Here is a 16,404-nt window from a genome sequence, read left to right on the forward strand (position 1 = left end):
AGGAAAATGTTGTTCTTATTTTCAAAAGCTAATTCTGACTATCAGATTAAACTGTTTTAATTATCAAGACAGTAAACTTAAGTTTTGGATCATTTTCTTGGGCCAAGCATTTAATTTTCAAATTCCACTGTACGTGCCAACACATATCACTCAAAATGAAGTACAGAGCAGTTACAACTGGTGTGCTACAGTTCACGTGGTGCTCCAGGATATTTTACAGTGTGGGTCTTATCTAAAACTCATCGGCTGACTTCTAGATGCAAATTTGGCAGGAAACTGTGGGGAAGTGTATGATTTAGAGGCTGACAGCTAGATGTTACCACAGTGCATTTAAACCTGCGGCTGTTTTCAAATGCAATGCCTGACAGGCAGTATGTAAAAAAGAAATAAAAGAGTAAGAACCAAGAATTGATACCGAAGTAACAATGCAGGAGAGGGAAGTGCCATATCAGGGTGTAATGCTGAGAATTGCATTGAGCATTGCCAATATAATGTTGTCACATGGGCCGAGTGATGAGAACAGCTTTGGTCCAACCAGTCCATGCCGAACATAATCCCAAACTAAACTAATGACACCTGCCTGCCCCTGGCCCACATCCCAGCAAACCTTTCCTATTCATGTTCCTATCCAAATGTCTCTTAAATGTTATAATTGTACCCACATTCACCACTTCCCCAGGAAGCTCATTCCACACATGCACCCCCACCTTCTATGTGAAACATTTGCCTCTCATGTCTTTTTTTAAAATGTGTCTCCTCTCACCTTAAAAATGTGCTCCCTAGTCTTGAAATCCCACATCCTATGGAAAGGTCAACTACTATTAACTCTATAAAACCGAAAGAACTGCGAATGCTGTAAATCAGGAATAAAAACAACGTTACTGGAACCTGCTGAGTTTTTCCAGCAACTTTGTTTTTGTTACTATTAACTCTATCTATACCTCTCATTATTTTATAAATTTCTATCAGGTCACTTCTCAACCTCCTATGCTCCAGTGATAAAAGTCCCAACCTGTCCAGCCTTTCTTTATAACTCAAACCTTCCATATCCAGCAACATGCTGATGAATCTCTTCTGAACTTTAATGATAAAGTGGTCTTACCCATGATCTTAGCAAGAATGTCTATCATAATATTTAACTTATAGTTAATTGCAGTAATAGTTAGTTGGGTTGAGAGAGCTAGGGCTTTTCTCTTTAGAACGATGAAGGATGAGAGATGACTTGATAGAGGTGTACAAAATGATCAGAGGTATAGATAGAGTGGACAGCCAGAGACTTTTTCCTAGGGTGGAGGTAGCTATTATGAGGGGGCACAATTTTAAAGTGAGTGGAGTTAAATATAGGAGAGACGTCAGAGGTAGGTTCTTTACTCAGAGAGTGGTAGGGGCGAGGAATGCATTGCCGGAGAGGGGAGGGAAGTTGGCCTTAGTAGGGGCATTTAAGCTGCTATTAGATAGGCATATGGATGATCATATAAGGTAGGGGTGGAGGTTAGATAGACCTTAGGTTTAGGGTAAAAGTTCAGCACAACATCGTGAGCCGAAGGGCCTGTACTGTGCTGTACAGTTCTATGTTCTATGTTCTATTTATAGTAATGCAATAAACTGAATCTTGTTTAGGCTACCAAGTGGTTTTCCTGTCACACTAGGTAGACCATGCACTGTAGTGTCCTAGTAACAGGGAAAATAGTGGCAACAATTCTATCAAATGTGTCCTTCACCAAGGTGAGCCAAGGTGAGGATCCATCATGCAGCAGTAAGTGAAACCACTGCAGTTGAACGCCTGCTTATAATTGAGTAGGTAGGAACGAAAAGAGGCAAAAGCATTACCAGCCAACTGCATCAGAGTGGAAAAAACATACATCTGAAGCCACGTCAAAGGATACAGACAGTTTGAAAAGATTAGCAGGAATAGGGAAGAGGATAAGACCCCTTCCAACTCCATTTTGATTTAGATCCCTCCTCTTCTCCCTATGTCCCACTCACCTTTGATGGTCTGCATTGCCCTTAACAGGCTTTGCTGATAAATTAATCAATTGGAGAACACAAATGATTTACTGGCAGTGGTTAATTGGTGAAAATAAAACAGGTACTTTGGTGATGGAGAAAGACATGTTCAGTTACATTTAAGAAAACTTCACGATATATAACAACAGGAAGAAAAGAAGACAAAGGGGGGGAGGATATTGGTGGAGAAGGTTATACAGAAATGGTTGGAGATGGTCCTATCAACAATTAATATGGACAAAGTCACAAGGTCATATGAGATAGTGAGGTTGAAGGGATGGCATGAACATTTTGAAAATATAGATGAAATGGAAGAAGAGTGGGGTTAACCCCGATAAGATTGAGAAACAATCTTAGCTCAGAAAATTAGGAAGTAGAATCAGTATGGTTGGAGGTTAGGAATAGCAAGTGCCACATAGCACAAATGGGTGGCACAGTGGCTCAGTGGTCAGCACTGCTGCCTCACTGTGCCAAGGACCTGGGTTTGATTCCACCTTCAGGTGACTATCTGTGTGGAACTTGTGCACTCTCCCCATGTCTGCGTGGGTTTTCTCCAGATGCTTCGGTTTCCTCACACAGTCCAAAGATGAAGTCAGAAGTCACACAGCACCAGGTTATAGTCCAACAGGTTTATTTGGAATCACACAAGCTTTTGTAGCACTGCCCCTTTGTCAGGTGCAGTGAGAGAGCCGATCACATAGACACAGAGTTGACAGGCAGAGAGATCATAAGATCATACAACTGGTGTGAGTGGAGTGTCAGATGGTAAATGTCTGCAGGTGACCAAGAGTGTTAGATGGTGTGTAAAGTGTTTATAAAGTCAATGTCAATGCTGCACTGTCATGACAATCAGGCAGAGCCACAGGAATATACAAACGGTGACATCTCAGGTCAGATACTGAATTGTAGGTGTGGGGCTTTGTTCAGAATCTGTCTCAGAGTTTTAACCTGGAATTAGGCTGGTTTTATTCCAAAAACTGGAATTTATAAGATGCCACACTGACTAACTGTGACTACAAATTGTGTGTTTTTTGAACAAAATAGAATGTATCTGCAAATAAACAAACATCTTGGATGAAATGATTCACCCATAGATTTGTGTGTGTGTGTGTGTGCATGCTTGAGGGAGAGAGAGTGTGTGTGTGTGCACGCGCTTAAGGGAGAGAGAGAGAGAGAGTTTGTGTGTGTGCGTGCGCGCGTGTGTGTGCACTTGAGGGAGACAATGTGTGCGAGTGTGTGCATGCTTGAGAGAGAGAATGTGCTTGAGAAAGTGTACGTGTGAGTGTGTGTGTGTGTGCGTGTGTGTGTGTGTGTGCAAGACTGTGTGTGTTTGAGGGAGTGTAATAAGTAATTCAAAACTGTACAAACTAATTCAGGTAGAGACATCTGAAGATGAGCAGATCAAATTGTTTGGCCATGCTAAATTGCCCACAGTGTGCAGGGATGTGCAGGCTAGATGGATTAAGAACATAAGAACTAGGAGCAGGAGTGGGCCATCTGGCCGCTCGAGCCTGCCCTGCCATTCAATAAGATCATGGCTGATCTTTTTGAGACTCAGCTCCACTCACCCGCCCACTCACCATATCCCTTAATTCCTTTACTGTTCAAAAATTTATCTAGCCTCGCCTTAAAAACATTCAGCGAGGTAGCTTCAACTGCTTCACGAGGCAGGGAATTCCACAGATTCACAACCCTTTGGGTGAAGAAGTTCCTCCTGACCTCAGTCCTACATCTGCTTCCCTTTACTTTGAGACGATGCCCTCTAGTCCTAGTTTCACCTGCCAGCAGAAACAACCTCCCTGCCTCCACCTTATCTATTCCCTTTATAATCTTATATGTTTCTATAAGATCTCCCCTCATTCTTCTGAATTCCAATGAGTATAATCCCAGTCTACTCAGTCTCTCCTCGTAATCCAACCTTCTCAACTCTGGGATCAACCAAGTGAATCTCCTCTGCACCCCCTCCAGTGCCAGTATATCTCTTCTCAAGTAAGGAGACCAAAACTGCACACAGTACTCCAGGTGTGGCCTCACCAGGACCCTGTACAGCTGCAGCATAGCCTCCCTGTTTTTAAACTCCATCCCTCTCGCAATGGCAGACAAAATTTCATTTGCCTTTTTAATTACCTGCTACGCCTGCAATCCTACTTTTAGCGATTCATGCACAAGGACACCCAAGTCCCTCTGCACAGCAGTGTGCTACAATTTTTTACCATTTGAAACATAGTCCATTTTGCTGTTATTCCTACCAAAATGGATGACCTCACACTTATCAACATTGTACTCCATAAGCCATGGGAAATGCAAGGATAGAATGAAGGGTCTAGGTGGGATGCTGTTTGGAGTGGCACTGTAGACTTGATGGGCTGAATGGCCAGCTTCCACACTGTAGGGATTCTGTGATTCTATGAAAACATTGTTGGTTGCAGTTTGTAATCATTATGTTGCAGAAAGCATTAAACAGGGAATGATTAGAACTGGTAATAAAGTAATAGCATGAAGGATTTCAATTTTCATATAGACTGGACAAATCAAATTTGAAAAAAGGTGGTTTGTAAGTTGAGTTTATATAATATTGTTATGATAGTTTCCTGGAGCAATATGTTGAGCAAACAAACGTCAGCCTTCCTGCTCCTCTGATGCTGCTTGTCCTGCTGTGTTCATCCAGCTCTACACCTTGTTATCTCAGATTCTCCAGCATCTGCAGTTCCTACTATCTCTGAAGCCAAATTTTATTTTGTATTCTACCGTGAAGCAGGATTAATTAGTAATATCATAGGAAAGGATCCAGTGCAAAATCAGGATCATAAAACAATTGATTTTCACTTTAAGTTTGAAAATGTCATATTTTAATCACAAACAAGAATTCTAAGCTTAAACAAAACCTGTTATGTTGTTATGAGAGGAGAGCTGGCTAAGGGTGTTTCTGTAAAAAGCCTAAAAGACTGTGATGTAAACAAAAATATGGGAAACAATTAAAGAAACAATTGAAGAAACAATTGAACATTTTCAATAAAAATACATTCCATTGTAAAACAAAAATAATATTAAAATCTTCAATATCCTCAACTTCCCATTAAACTTAAAGCTACAATACACAAGAAAGCATTGATTTCCGAAACGCAACAGCATTTAAATCAGTTCAAGATCGCAGACAAAAATTAGCAATAAAAGATTTTTTTTCAAAATAATTGATACACATTTCTACACAAAGCATCATCTCCCTAAACATAACTTCCATATACTGGGAGATCACAGCAAATGTGTTTCCATCATTTAAACACAAAATTCAAAACTCGAACACTTTAGATTTAGATTTAGATTTATTGTCACATAAACTCAAGTACTGAAGTACAGGAGAATGGTGAAAAGTGTCTAATGGTGCCACACACAGCACCATCTTAGGTACAATGGTACCAAGGTACAAAAAACTTAGGTACAAAGCAGGAAAAGAAAAATGTTAAAAGGTTAAGCATTATAGACCTTCATAGAATAAGTCGAAAAATAAGGACATAAGGTAATACTCAAGATTAAAGTCCTTCCTAATTTAAACTAGAAAAAATAAAGGAATAACGATAAAAGTTCAACAGTCTTTGATGAGTCCCCTGCTTAACTTGCTGTATAACCAGGCAGTTTTCACCCTGGTTAATGTATCTTAGATTTCAGTTTCAGATTTAAATTAAACAATAGACATAGTGTTCATTACAGTAGGATCCATTACATTTTTTTTTCCCAAGTACATCCACTCCTGAACTTTTGCAACCTTAAAATATACATTCCATTTTCATTTGCAAAGAGATTTCATGTTTTATTGAATCCCAGTTAGCTGTTTCCATCAGGATTAAACTACTCATCCTCCTTTACAGTCTCCCATCTCCTCCTTGCAAACCGCTTGACCAAAGAATCGTACATTACAGAAGAGGCCCTTTGGCCCATTAAGTATACCACCAAAAGTATACTACCTATCTAGACTAGCCCCATTTTCCTGCACTAGGCTCATTGCCTTTAATGTTATCGATGTTATATCTTCTCCCTCATTCCCACACCCTGTATCCTCTTTCTGCATCACAACCCCTTCTATGCTCCTCGTTGTTCTCTAAACCTTGGTGCAGCCATCTGCTCTGCACATCCCACCCATTCCCCAAGTAGACAGAAATTCTAGTCTCAGCATAAAAGCTCCCAATCTGGGAATCAGTTAGAGGCTGCCTCTGTCCTTGGTCTGGGCTAAATACAGGCATGATTCCTACCTCAGCCAGAAGCCCAATCTCAACCATCCTCCAGAGACTTCACTGGTGATTCCTTCAGCTCTGGGGAAAGGGCAGGAAAGTGGGCATGAAGAGTGTCGGACCAGCCATGATCCCACTGAATATTGGAGCAGGCTGGAGGGGTTGAATGGCCTCCTCTTGTTCCTATTTCCTAATGGTCTTATGGTCGTATGCTCTTGGTGCCTTCCCTAAGCTGCTCACATTTCTTCCATTCACTGGTTGTTTCTCTCCCGCATTTGTCGTTAATAAGTTAACAAGTGACTATCAAGAGCAAGAATGAGACAGACCCTGCCCAGAGGAGCAGCTTCCCACTGATTTCTTTCCATTATTTCTGGAGGGGCAGTGTTTCACCAATTGGTCACCCATGTGAGTGAATTTTCCTGGGTAATTGGGGAACAGGAGCCACATGACCACAGTGGCAGTGCAAGTGAGGCAGATGGGAGAAAGAACTCAGGGAAACTTCCACCACAGAGAAGATACCATCATCCATGAGTCTGGCTCTCATCAAGCCATAATATCAATGCAATCACTCACAATTTTTAAAAAAATCCAAGGATAGAAAGCTCATGATTGAATAGCTGTTCTGGATGATGATAGATTCAGTGACTGATGATGTTGGCTGATCCACCTGCAGATTATTCAGAATGGAGACTGGGAGCAGCGAGTGGGACTGGAAGGAAGTTCAAAAATTAGCACCTAGCGTGTGTGTTGAGGGACGAGGTCAGTAACAGAATGGATTGTGGCTTTTGCAGTTGATGCTCATAAGCAGGGCAGCAATGAGTGCCTCAGTGCACCCTTTAGAGGAGGCTAAGAGGGAGTGGGCCTGTGGATTAACTAAGGGGAAGTCAAGCCACGGACAAGAGCAGGAAACTAACAAGGAAAACTGAGAAGAGAAATTTGGTAGAGAGCAGGAACCTGTGAGGGAGAAGCAAAACAACATATGGAAACAGGGAAGAGGTTCTTAGGAGGAGAAAAGAAAGACATAAAATTAGAAAGGATAAAGGGAAATAGAAATGATAATTTAGTTAAAATCACAAAAAAAATTGAGTTGTGATAGGTCCAAATCAAGTTAGCAATTGAAATAATGCTACTCACTAAACTGGTTTTAACCAAAAAAAATCACTCATGTTGCTTTTTTTAATTTATTTCATTATATAATGTCTAACTCCTTTAGCTACTCACAAAAATCAGGGATAAAAGTACCAGAAAATAGAACATTTCATTTCTTTTTGCTTGAGGTGTAAACATCCCTGTCAATCTGAGTTCTCTGGTGCAGCATTGACTAAGTACGAAATAAAACCTTAACGCTACACAAATGTGACATTTTCAGTTCTCAGCTAATCATTCTTGTGACCTTTCTGAATGAAATCATTGAATTATTACCAAATTATGGTCAGTATTCTGCTGTGTGCTTCTGACCTTTAGTAACTTGGATCAATGCAGGCCAAATTAATTCACAGAAGACTCTTCTAGCTGATGGTTTAACTAGCTTGCAAATATATAGGATTTTTTTGGAGTTACCTTGACATTTGCTTGCGTGAGCCACTTTGAAGTGCAATAACTTTTTACAAGGGTATATAGCAGGAACTATTTTACAGCATTTAGCAATGAGATGGGGTGGCTCTGTGGTTCAGTGGTTAGCACTGGCGCCTCACAGTGCCAGGGGCCTGGGTTCAACTCCAGCCTTGGATGACTGTGTGGAGTTTGTCCTTTCTCCCCATGTCTGCATGGGTTTCCTCCAGGTGCTCTGGTTTCCTTCCACAGTCCAAAGATGTGCAGGTTAGGTGGATTGGCCATGTTAAATTACCCATATAGTGTAGGTTAGGTGGATTAGCCGTGGGAAATGCAGGGTTATAGGGATATGGTTGGGTGTGAATCTGGGTGGGATGTTCCTCAGAACGTTGATATGAATTTGTTGAGCTGAATGGCCTGTTTCCATACTGTAGGGAGTCTATGAGATGAATGACCAGTGATGTGGCTTGCAGGAGAAACATTTGGAGAAATTCATGATATTCTTCACAAAGTAGCAAGCCTTGTTCTCGTCATCTCAAACATTAAAGGTAGGACCAACAAATCCAGAGCCCCTTGGATGATAAAGGAGACAGAAATTAAGAGGGAGAACAGAATGAATTTGCTTATGAACCAACTCCTCTTCGAAGGTGATTCTTTTTTCAATTACAGTTTTCATTCCAACCTCTCCTTCTGGTCTATCCTGCCCAAATCTGCTCTTGCCCTATTGAAGTCAGCTCTCTACCATTTGATTTTTCTTACTTTTATTGACTAATGACATTCTCCAGCATTGTCCTGATCCTTACAATGAAATGATCACAGTCTCTTAGAAGATCCCTACTTTTACATGAATCACTTGACTCACTTCATTTCTAGGAAGTGGGTCCGATGATATGTCCTTTCCTGTTGGATTGGACACAGACTGCTGTAGGAAACTCTCCTGAATTCAACCTAGGAACATTTGCCCTTTGCTGCCCCTGACTGACAGTATCCCAGTCTATACTTGGGTAATAGAAGTCCTTCATTATAACAACTCCATCTCCCTGTAATTTTCCTGTAGATTTGTTTCTCTACATCCTTCTCACTAGTTGATGGCCTATAGACCACAGCTAGAAATATAATTGTACCCTGTTTGTTCCTCAGCTTGAGCCAAACTGACTATGTCCTTGAACTCACTGAAACATCCTCTTTCTCCAGCAATGCAATGCTCTCCTTAGCCACTACTTTCTCATTTGCTTCTGTTTCTATCTTTCCTAGATACCTTGTACCCAGGAATATTGAACAGCTAATCAGGCCCTTCTTTGAGCACTGAATTTCTTACTTCTCCACAAACAAGCAGATGAAAAATGAATTGCCATCTCTGCTGTATTCTGATCTTTTTCAGAAAGTAAAAGAAAATTGTAAGCAGGCTTGTGTTAAAACAAATTATCCTCTAACTCAACATTAATATTTAATATTTGTTGCACTTTTTTATAACTGAAATTCAAAATTTATATTTACTTTCACTCATATCTCTTTCAACTGATATTCAAAATAGTATGAAAAATGACATGGAAAATTTAAGATTAATTTTAAGCTCCTATGAATCAGATAGCTTTTATCTAGTATTATGCCAAACCACATATCCCATGTGCAAAAGGCATATTAATAAAACATTTGCTTATAATATTGCTGGTACAAACTCATACGCTTTTACAGATCTATAGCTAGAAATATGTCCAACAGCAAGAATCTGTAAATATGGAAATAAATTATTCAGAATTTGCATGTGAACCTTCATATGCCATAGTTATGGTAATCACAGAGTGGTTAATTATTGATGTGAGGGAGGAAGGCACTTCATGGACAATCATTTTCATTCCTGTATTTATATTCATATTTTAAAACATTGTTTATAATTTCTGCATTTCTTTGTTTCATCTTCCTCACATTTTTTTTTCATTATTCCCTGCATGAACTCCTTGATTTTACATGACCCACTGTTAATTACTCAAGGTGAATGGATCAGCTTAGAGGCCTCTGTACAGTTGATTTTGATACCCATGCAGTCCTGAACCTTTGGGAGATTTACTTGCATTCAGGCAAGTTGGACATGGGTTTCTTTCTTCACCGGTCACCCAAAGATCCAGGTGCATCACAATCCAAGGCTAATGGGGAGATCTGATGGCTCTGAAAATGAACATAGCATAGCAATGCACAATTAGCTCAGGCCCATTCAATGTGACACTGGTAGCATAGTAACTTAATGCTGTTTGTTGATTAAACTGAATGCAACACGCAGCCAGAACCAAATGTCAAGAGTCTGCTTGCCTCAGCAATAGGTCATAAGTCATGAGAGGCTAGAGGCTAGCATCATAGAAAGCTGACTTGCAGTACTTAAAGTAGATTGCATCTTTTAAAGGGAACGTGCAGCGTGGCTTGAGCAGGCTGGAGCAGGAGAGAGTGGGCTCCATGATTTTTGGATGTAGCACTGGTAGTTTTTGGTGGTGCACAGGAAGGGAGACGACCTGCATCTGCAACAGCTTAGGAGGCCCTTCACGGCTTACGCTCGACAGAAAATGGGAACAGATGGTCATGGAGGTCAATGATATGAGCCGAGTTTAAAGGTTTTGAATGAGGTTCCACAAGTAGTTCAGTACTCTCACACTACTGATCAAGGACAATCAATGCAGCTTCAAATGGCAATTACTATCCACTGGACCGGTATTCTTAGAAATCACTTAATGCAAGGGGAGGCAATGGCCTAGTGGTATTATCACTGGACTGTTAATCCAGAGACCAAGATAACATTCTGGGTCCGAATCCTGCCACGGCAGATGGTAGAATTTGAATTCAACAAAAATAATCTTGAATTAAGAATCTAGTGATAACCATGAATCTGTTGCAGATTGTCAGAAAAACACATCTGGTTCACTAATGTCTTTCAGGGAAGGAAACTGTCTTCCTTAGCTGGTCTGGCCAACATGTGACTCCAGACCCACAGCAATGTGGTTGACTCTTAACTGCTCTCTGGGCAATGAGGGATGGGCAATAAATGCTGCCTAAAAATGACGCCCTCATCCGTGAATGAAAAAAAAGAACAAAGAAACCCTGCCATTGATTTATTAAAAATTCTTATCAATTGGGACAATACTTGACATTCATAAGCTACATCTTACCCATATATTTTCCACTGTTTGCATTTTCAGCAATTAGAGTATGACAGAACATTAACTAACTAGATGACATGACCTCTGCTTCCCTCTTGCAAGAAAAAAACACAAAATAGAGCAGATACGAGAAATCTGCAATAAAAGCAGAAAATGCTGGAAATACTCAGCAGGTTTAGCAGTATCTGCCAGAACAGTGTGAACCATGGCTCAAAAGGTGGTAAAAATTGAGTGAGATGTCCAGCAACAATCTTGTCGAAGTTGAGGCCAAAAAGTCCCAGTTTCTGACCACGTGGGATGGGGTGAGATTCTCACTAATGAACTGCCAGAGACCTATTTGTATGCATTATCACTCATTATCATCATTCTTAATACTTAATTTCACCTCGTTAACATGCAGCTTCCCATTGTCCCACCTGCTGGATTGAAACTAGATGCTGCAAATTCCTGACATGAAATTCAGCTTCTGATGAAACCTCACTGGACTAGAAACTTTAACTCGGCTCTCTTCCCACAGATGTTTCCGGACCTGCTGAGTTTCACCAGCAATTTCTGTTTTTGTTTCATGAAATTCAACTTAGTCACCTTGCAGCTCCAGCTTTCCTCTCTGCCCTTCTGGACCTCTATCTCAGACACCCGGCGCCAACATTTCAGGTAAACTCCATGGACATCAATCACATGCACTAGCCCCATCCACATATGTTGGCATCTGACACATACCAGCCTCACTGCATGATCGTGGTACATAAAAACGAAAAGAACTGCAAATGCTGGAAATCTGAGACAGAAACAGAAATTGCTGGAGAAACTCAGCAGGTCTGGCAACATCTGTGAGGAGAAAACAGAGTTAATGTTTCAGGTCCAGTGACTCTTCATTAGACTGTTTGGTAATTGCCTGAGGTTGTATTCAGAAACTGAATACAGGAAAAGCTAAAATAAAAGAGTTGAATGTAACTCTTCCACAATGTGAATGGTTGAGTGACTGGAAAACTCACAGTGTATTCATGCCCTACATTAATATTAATGCGCAAAGTGGAAGCAAGTTTAGGGATTAAAAATATGATATGAGTCACAAACATCTAGAAATCAATGGACAATTTGTGCTGTTCTGTTGTTAAGACTTATGGAATATTGACATTTATTTCAAAGGGAATGAAATATAAAAATAGGGATGCCTTGTTAAGAAAAAGGCACTAGTTAGTCCTTAGAATATTGTGAACAATTTTACTCCCCTTATCTCAGGAAGGATATACTATTGATTGCTGGTATGAAGAGATTTAGTTATGATTTGAGTTGGTTTGGTGTGTACTCAGTGGTGTTTAGAAGAATGAGAGGTGGCCTCATTGAAACATACAAGATTATTGGGGTGGGGGGTGCAGGTGGGGTTGGGAGGGGAGGTTTGACAGGTTGGATGCTGAGAGGTAGTTTCCCCTTGTGGGAGAGTCTAGGGCCAGATGGTATAATCTACGAGTAAGGGCTCATCCAGTTAAGACAGAGAAAAAGGAGGAATTCCTTCTCTCAGAGGGCTGTGAATCTGTGGAATTCTTTACCACAGAGGGCTGTAGAGGTTGGGTCATTAATTATATTCAAGCCTCAGATAGACAGATTTTTAATCAGTAAGAAAATCAAGGGTTATGGGGAAAGGCAGGAAAATGGAGGTGAGAATTATCAGACCAGCCATGATCTCATTGAATGGTACAGCTGACTCAATGTGCTGAATGCAATATTTCTGCTCCTCCACCTCATGGTCTAATGTAGGGAAAACACATGAATGGCCAAATCAGGGTCCAGTCGAAGCAATGAAATGTAAATTGTGACCAATGACACGGTGGGTGTAGGTAGAGAGAGTGTGTTCCTCCCATCTCATCACACAAGCTCCCAGGCAGTAATGGCTGCTCTGGGGCTCCAACAGAATTACAGCAGCAGTGGTCCCATGCTAACAAGCCCCCTGTCTTAGAGCTTTACCCCTCTCCCCACTCTCATGGGCTCTGAAGTATGGTCCACAGAGGGAAAAAAGTTTGGAAATTACTGTTCCAGCATTTCTGCCATCTAGCATAAGTATTCCGCATCAAAAACTACAATGTTGTACAGACATCACCCAAAGGGAAAATACTAAATTTGTTCTTGCCATGTCAACCACTGCCCACAGGGTTATCATGAGGGAACATTTACATAGCACTAGAGGTTAAGGAATGAATAACCTTAACTGCCAACACGTCTGAGGTTGACCTTATGATGTATTGCAATAAACTTTTCATGGATTGGCTGAAGGAATTAAAACTCCTTAAAACCTTTACTATAGGGTCACTTTAGCAAAGTGGAGATATAATGTAAAGACATAAAGCATAGTATATAGAACATAGAACAGTACAGCACAGTACAGACGCTTCGGCCCACGATGTTGTGCCGACCTATTATCCTACTCTAAGGTCAAACTGCATACCCCACGTTTTACTGTCATGTCTATTTCACCAGAATTCCAAGGCTACTTGACTCTAAAAGAAGTTGTTTATGCTCTGATCGAATAGTATATCACTTTCTTAGTGAGTTCTGAAGTCTAATTTCTTTCTGAGACATTACTCCTTTTTTTTAAACTGCCTTATTATTATTTACATTGTGGTTGTTCCCATTATAACTACAGAAATCAAGGTCCTGTCTGAATATCTCCAAACTTCAACTACTTGCATTACAGAAAGTGTAAGTGTTCTTTCTTGTCGTGTTATTGTTGGCAATGGAAACAGCCTATATAGATCAATACATTCTTTTCAATCTTTCTTCAGCAGACTATTTAGTAGGAAAGTGGTCGTTGCTGATCAATTTATCACTTGTGTACATCCACCTCTCATATGTAATTTGGATTGAAAATTGTTCTTTCCTTGTAAAGCACTTGTGTAATTGCAACCGTTCCTGTTGATAAAAGTTCTTTTTTTATCGATTTCATTCAGCAATAAAACCAAATCTTAAATAATGACCTAAAAGCTCTCCAGGTTTTCTGCCCATTATACATTATTTTTCTGGATCATTCCCCCAACCCCATTTTGGAGTCATCAAATTGACAGTCAGTGGCAATTTAATCCAAAACTTTATAGATCATCAACCTGATCTGCTCCACCGCAATCTTCAAATTTAGATTATTTTTATGGGACGTCACATGTCACTGTCAGCAGGAAAAAGATAATCCTCCCATTTTATCTATCACCAAAGGGCACGCCACCAATTCAGGTAGCTTTCTCTTTTCTCTGCTCTTGTCGTCTTATAGCAAGAACTAGCAGTTCTAAGAGACTGTGGGGAAATCACTAAAGCATTCAATAATGTTGGAACATATAAGTTACATTCTAATACTTCACTGGAGATTTCTTTACAGTTGGGGGACAGCATGGGTAAAGAACATTATTTATCCTTGAAGCTTCATTTTTCAATCAGACTTGTGACTACTTTAGGACACCAAGAAGCTGGCTTTGTTTGTCTCTCTGTGCTTTGTGTCTGAAAATCATTTCAGAAAATTTAATTTTAAGGTTAAATGTAACAGATCAGCAAGGAACACAGAGTGATGACACGATCATTTCTATTAGCCACTTGAGAATTGTTGTACTTTAAGATGGTAAATACACTGCTGCTGTTAATTCATTGTAAGTAATACTTATTGCCTGTTAAACTTTATTAGTGAATCAACTCGACTCATTAATATTCAACTATCCCCACCCCTTAAACTTGCCAAACCATCTTAACATTGAGAAATCTTGACATGGATATCAGAGTGGGTACATAGTTTCATTGCTAGATCTGAAGGTCCTCCATATTGCATACAAAGTGCATCTCAGAGCACATCCAGGGGACCAACTGCCTGCACCCCTTATTGATAGACATTGACATCCAGCATGTGCCAACCCTTCACAGCCATTATGGCTCATCTCAAACACATTTAGGAAGTATAGATTTGCAATGCAGAGTGCACCAGCACTTAGTATTGAAAGGATGCAGCGGGAATACTTTGTGTGCAGGGATAGGTGCCCAGCTGAAGGACTGGACCAATCTGCATTTTAGAACTGTTTGCTTACTCTCTTAACATTCCCTCGCTTAGTGCCAACCAGCATGCTCACAGCATTCTTGCCCTTTCTTGCCTTGCCTATTAGTGTGTTGGGACTTCAGCCAGGGACTAAGACATTCAGCCCTGCTCCATGTCAGGCTTGACCAAAGTGATTTGTCTGGAGGGTGGGAATATCTTGCTGTGTGGAGTGCTCATACATCATTCTGATGCCAACAGCATGAACTAGAAAACATACTACACGCTCATTCAATCAAATGGCCATGTCAGAAACTGGTGGGGGTCTAGTTCTCAGTTCAGTCACGTGGAGCCACTGTTTCTCAGGGGGTTCCAGTACCATCAATCCTGGGACCAGTCCATGCATAGACCAGTGGCTTGGCCATTATCATTGGCTGGTTTGGGGCATTCAGTTTCAGGGGATTGTACAGTCTGAGGCGTGGGCAATAGTCAGTCCTGTAGGGCCATCAGAAGTAGTCATGGTGTATTGTCAACTGGGGAGCTGCAAACACAATGCTCAGGTGTTTGGTCAGTAATGTCGAAGGGTGGTTCACTGAAGTCAGTCAAAGGTCTGGGCTTCAGTCATCAATGGTTTAGAAGGGTCCATACAGATTATTGCTGCCAAAAGTGTTGGGACAGTCAAGACTGGAGAAAGCAGAGACATTTAATACTGAGCACCATTATTTAGTATTTAACAACAATTACAAGTAAATAAACTCTAGCTAGAGGTGAACAAGTTTGAATCATCAGCATATAACTCTAAGAGTTAAAACTCTAACCTTACAATTACCCTCACACACACACAGACAGACACAGACAGGAGTGAAAAAATGGTGTCATGGGTGGAGGGAAAGAATGGAAAACAATTCAATGGTCTCTGTCCACAGGAGCTGCTGAGAGCTGGTCAGAATGCTGTTCCTCAGTACTCCTCCCCTATATGATTTCATTGGTTTGTAACAGGCACAGGACGGCTGGTTCACATTTGAAAAGGTATCTGATTCATTAATTAAACATCACAACTTGCAGAAACTGCTGAAAAAAATACAGAATAAACTAGTTTCCTTTAGGTTTAAAATAGTTTTGTTTTATTGAAATGTAACATCCAAGTTTTGGACTTAACTAAATAACCTTCAAATTACAGGGGAGGTGATAGCCCAGTGGTATTATCGCTGGACTGTTAATCCAGAGACCCAAATTCAAATCCTGCCATGGCAGATGGTGGAATTTGAATTCAATAAATATCTGGAATTAAGAATCTAATGATGACCATCAATCCATTGTCAATTGTTGGGAAAAACCCATTTGGTTCACTAATGTCCTTTAGGGAAGGAAATGCCCATCCTTACCTGATCTGGCCTACATGTGACTCCAGACCTTAACAGCCCTCTGGGGCAATTAGGGATGGAAAATAATTGCTTCCTGGCCAGCGACG

Source organism: Rhincodon typus, chromosome 3 (genome assembly GCF_021869965.1).
Source record: "Rhincodon typus isolate 14 chromosome 3, sRhiTyp1.1, whole genome shotgun sequence".
In the NCBI taxonomy this organism is placed as follows: Eukaryota; Metazoa; Chordata; class Chondrichthyes; order Orectolobiformes; family Rhincodontidae; genus Rhincodon; species Rhincodon typus.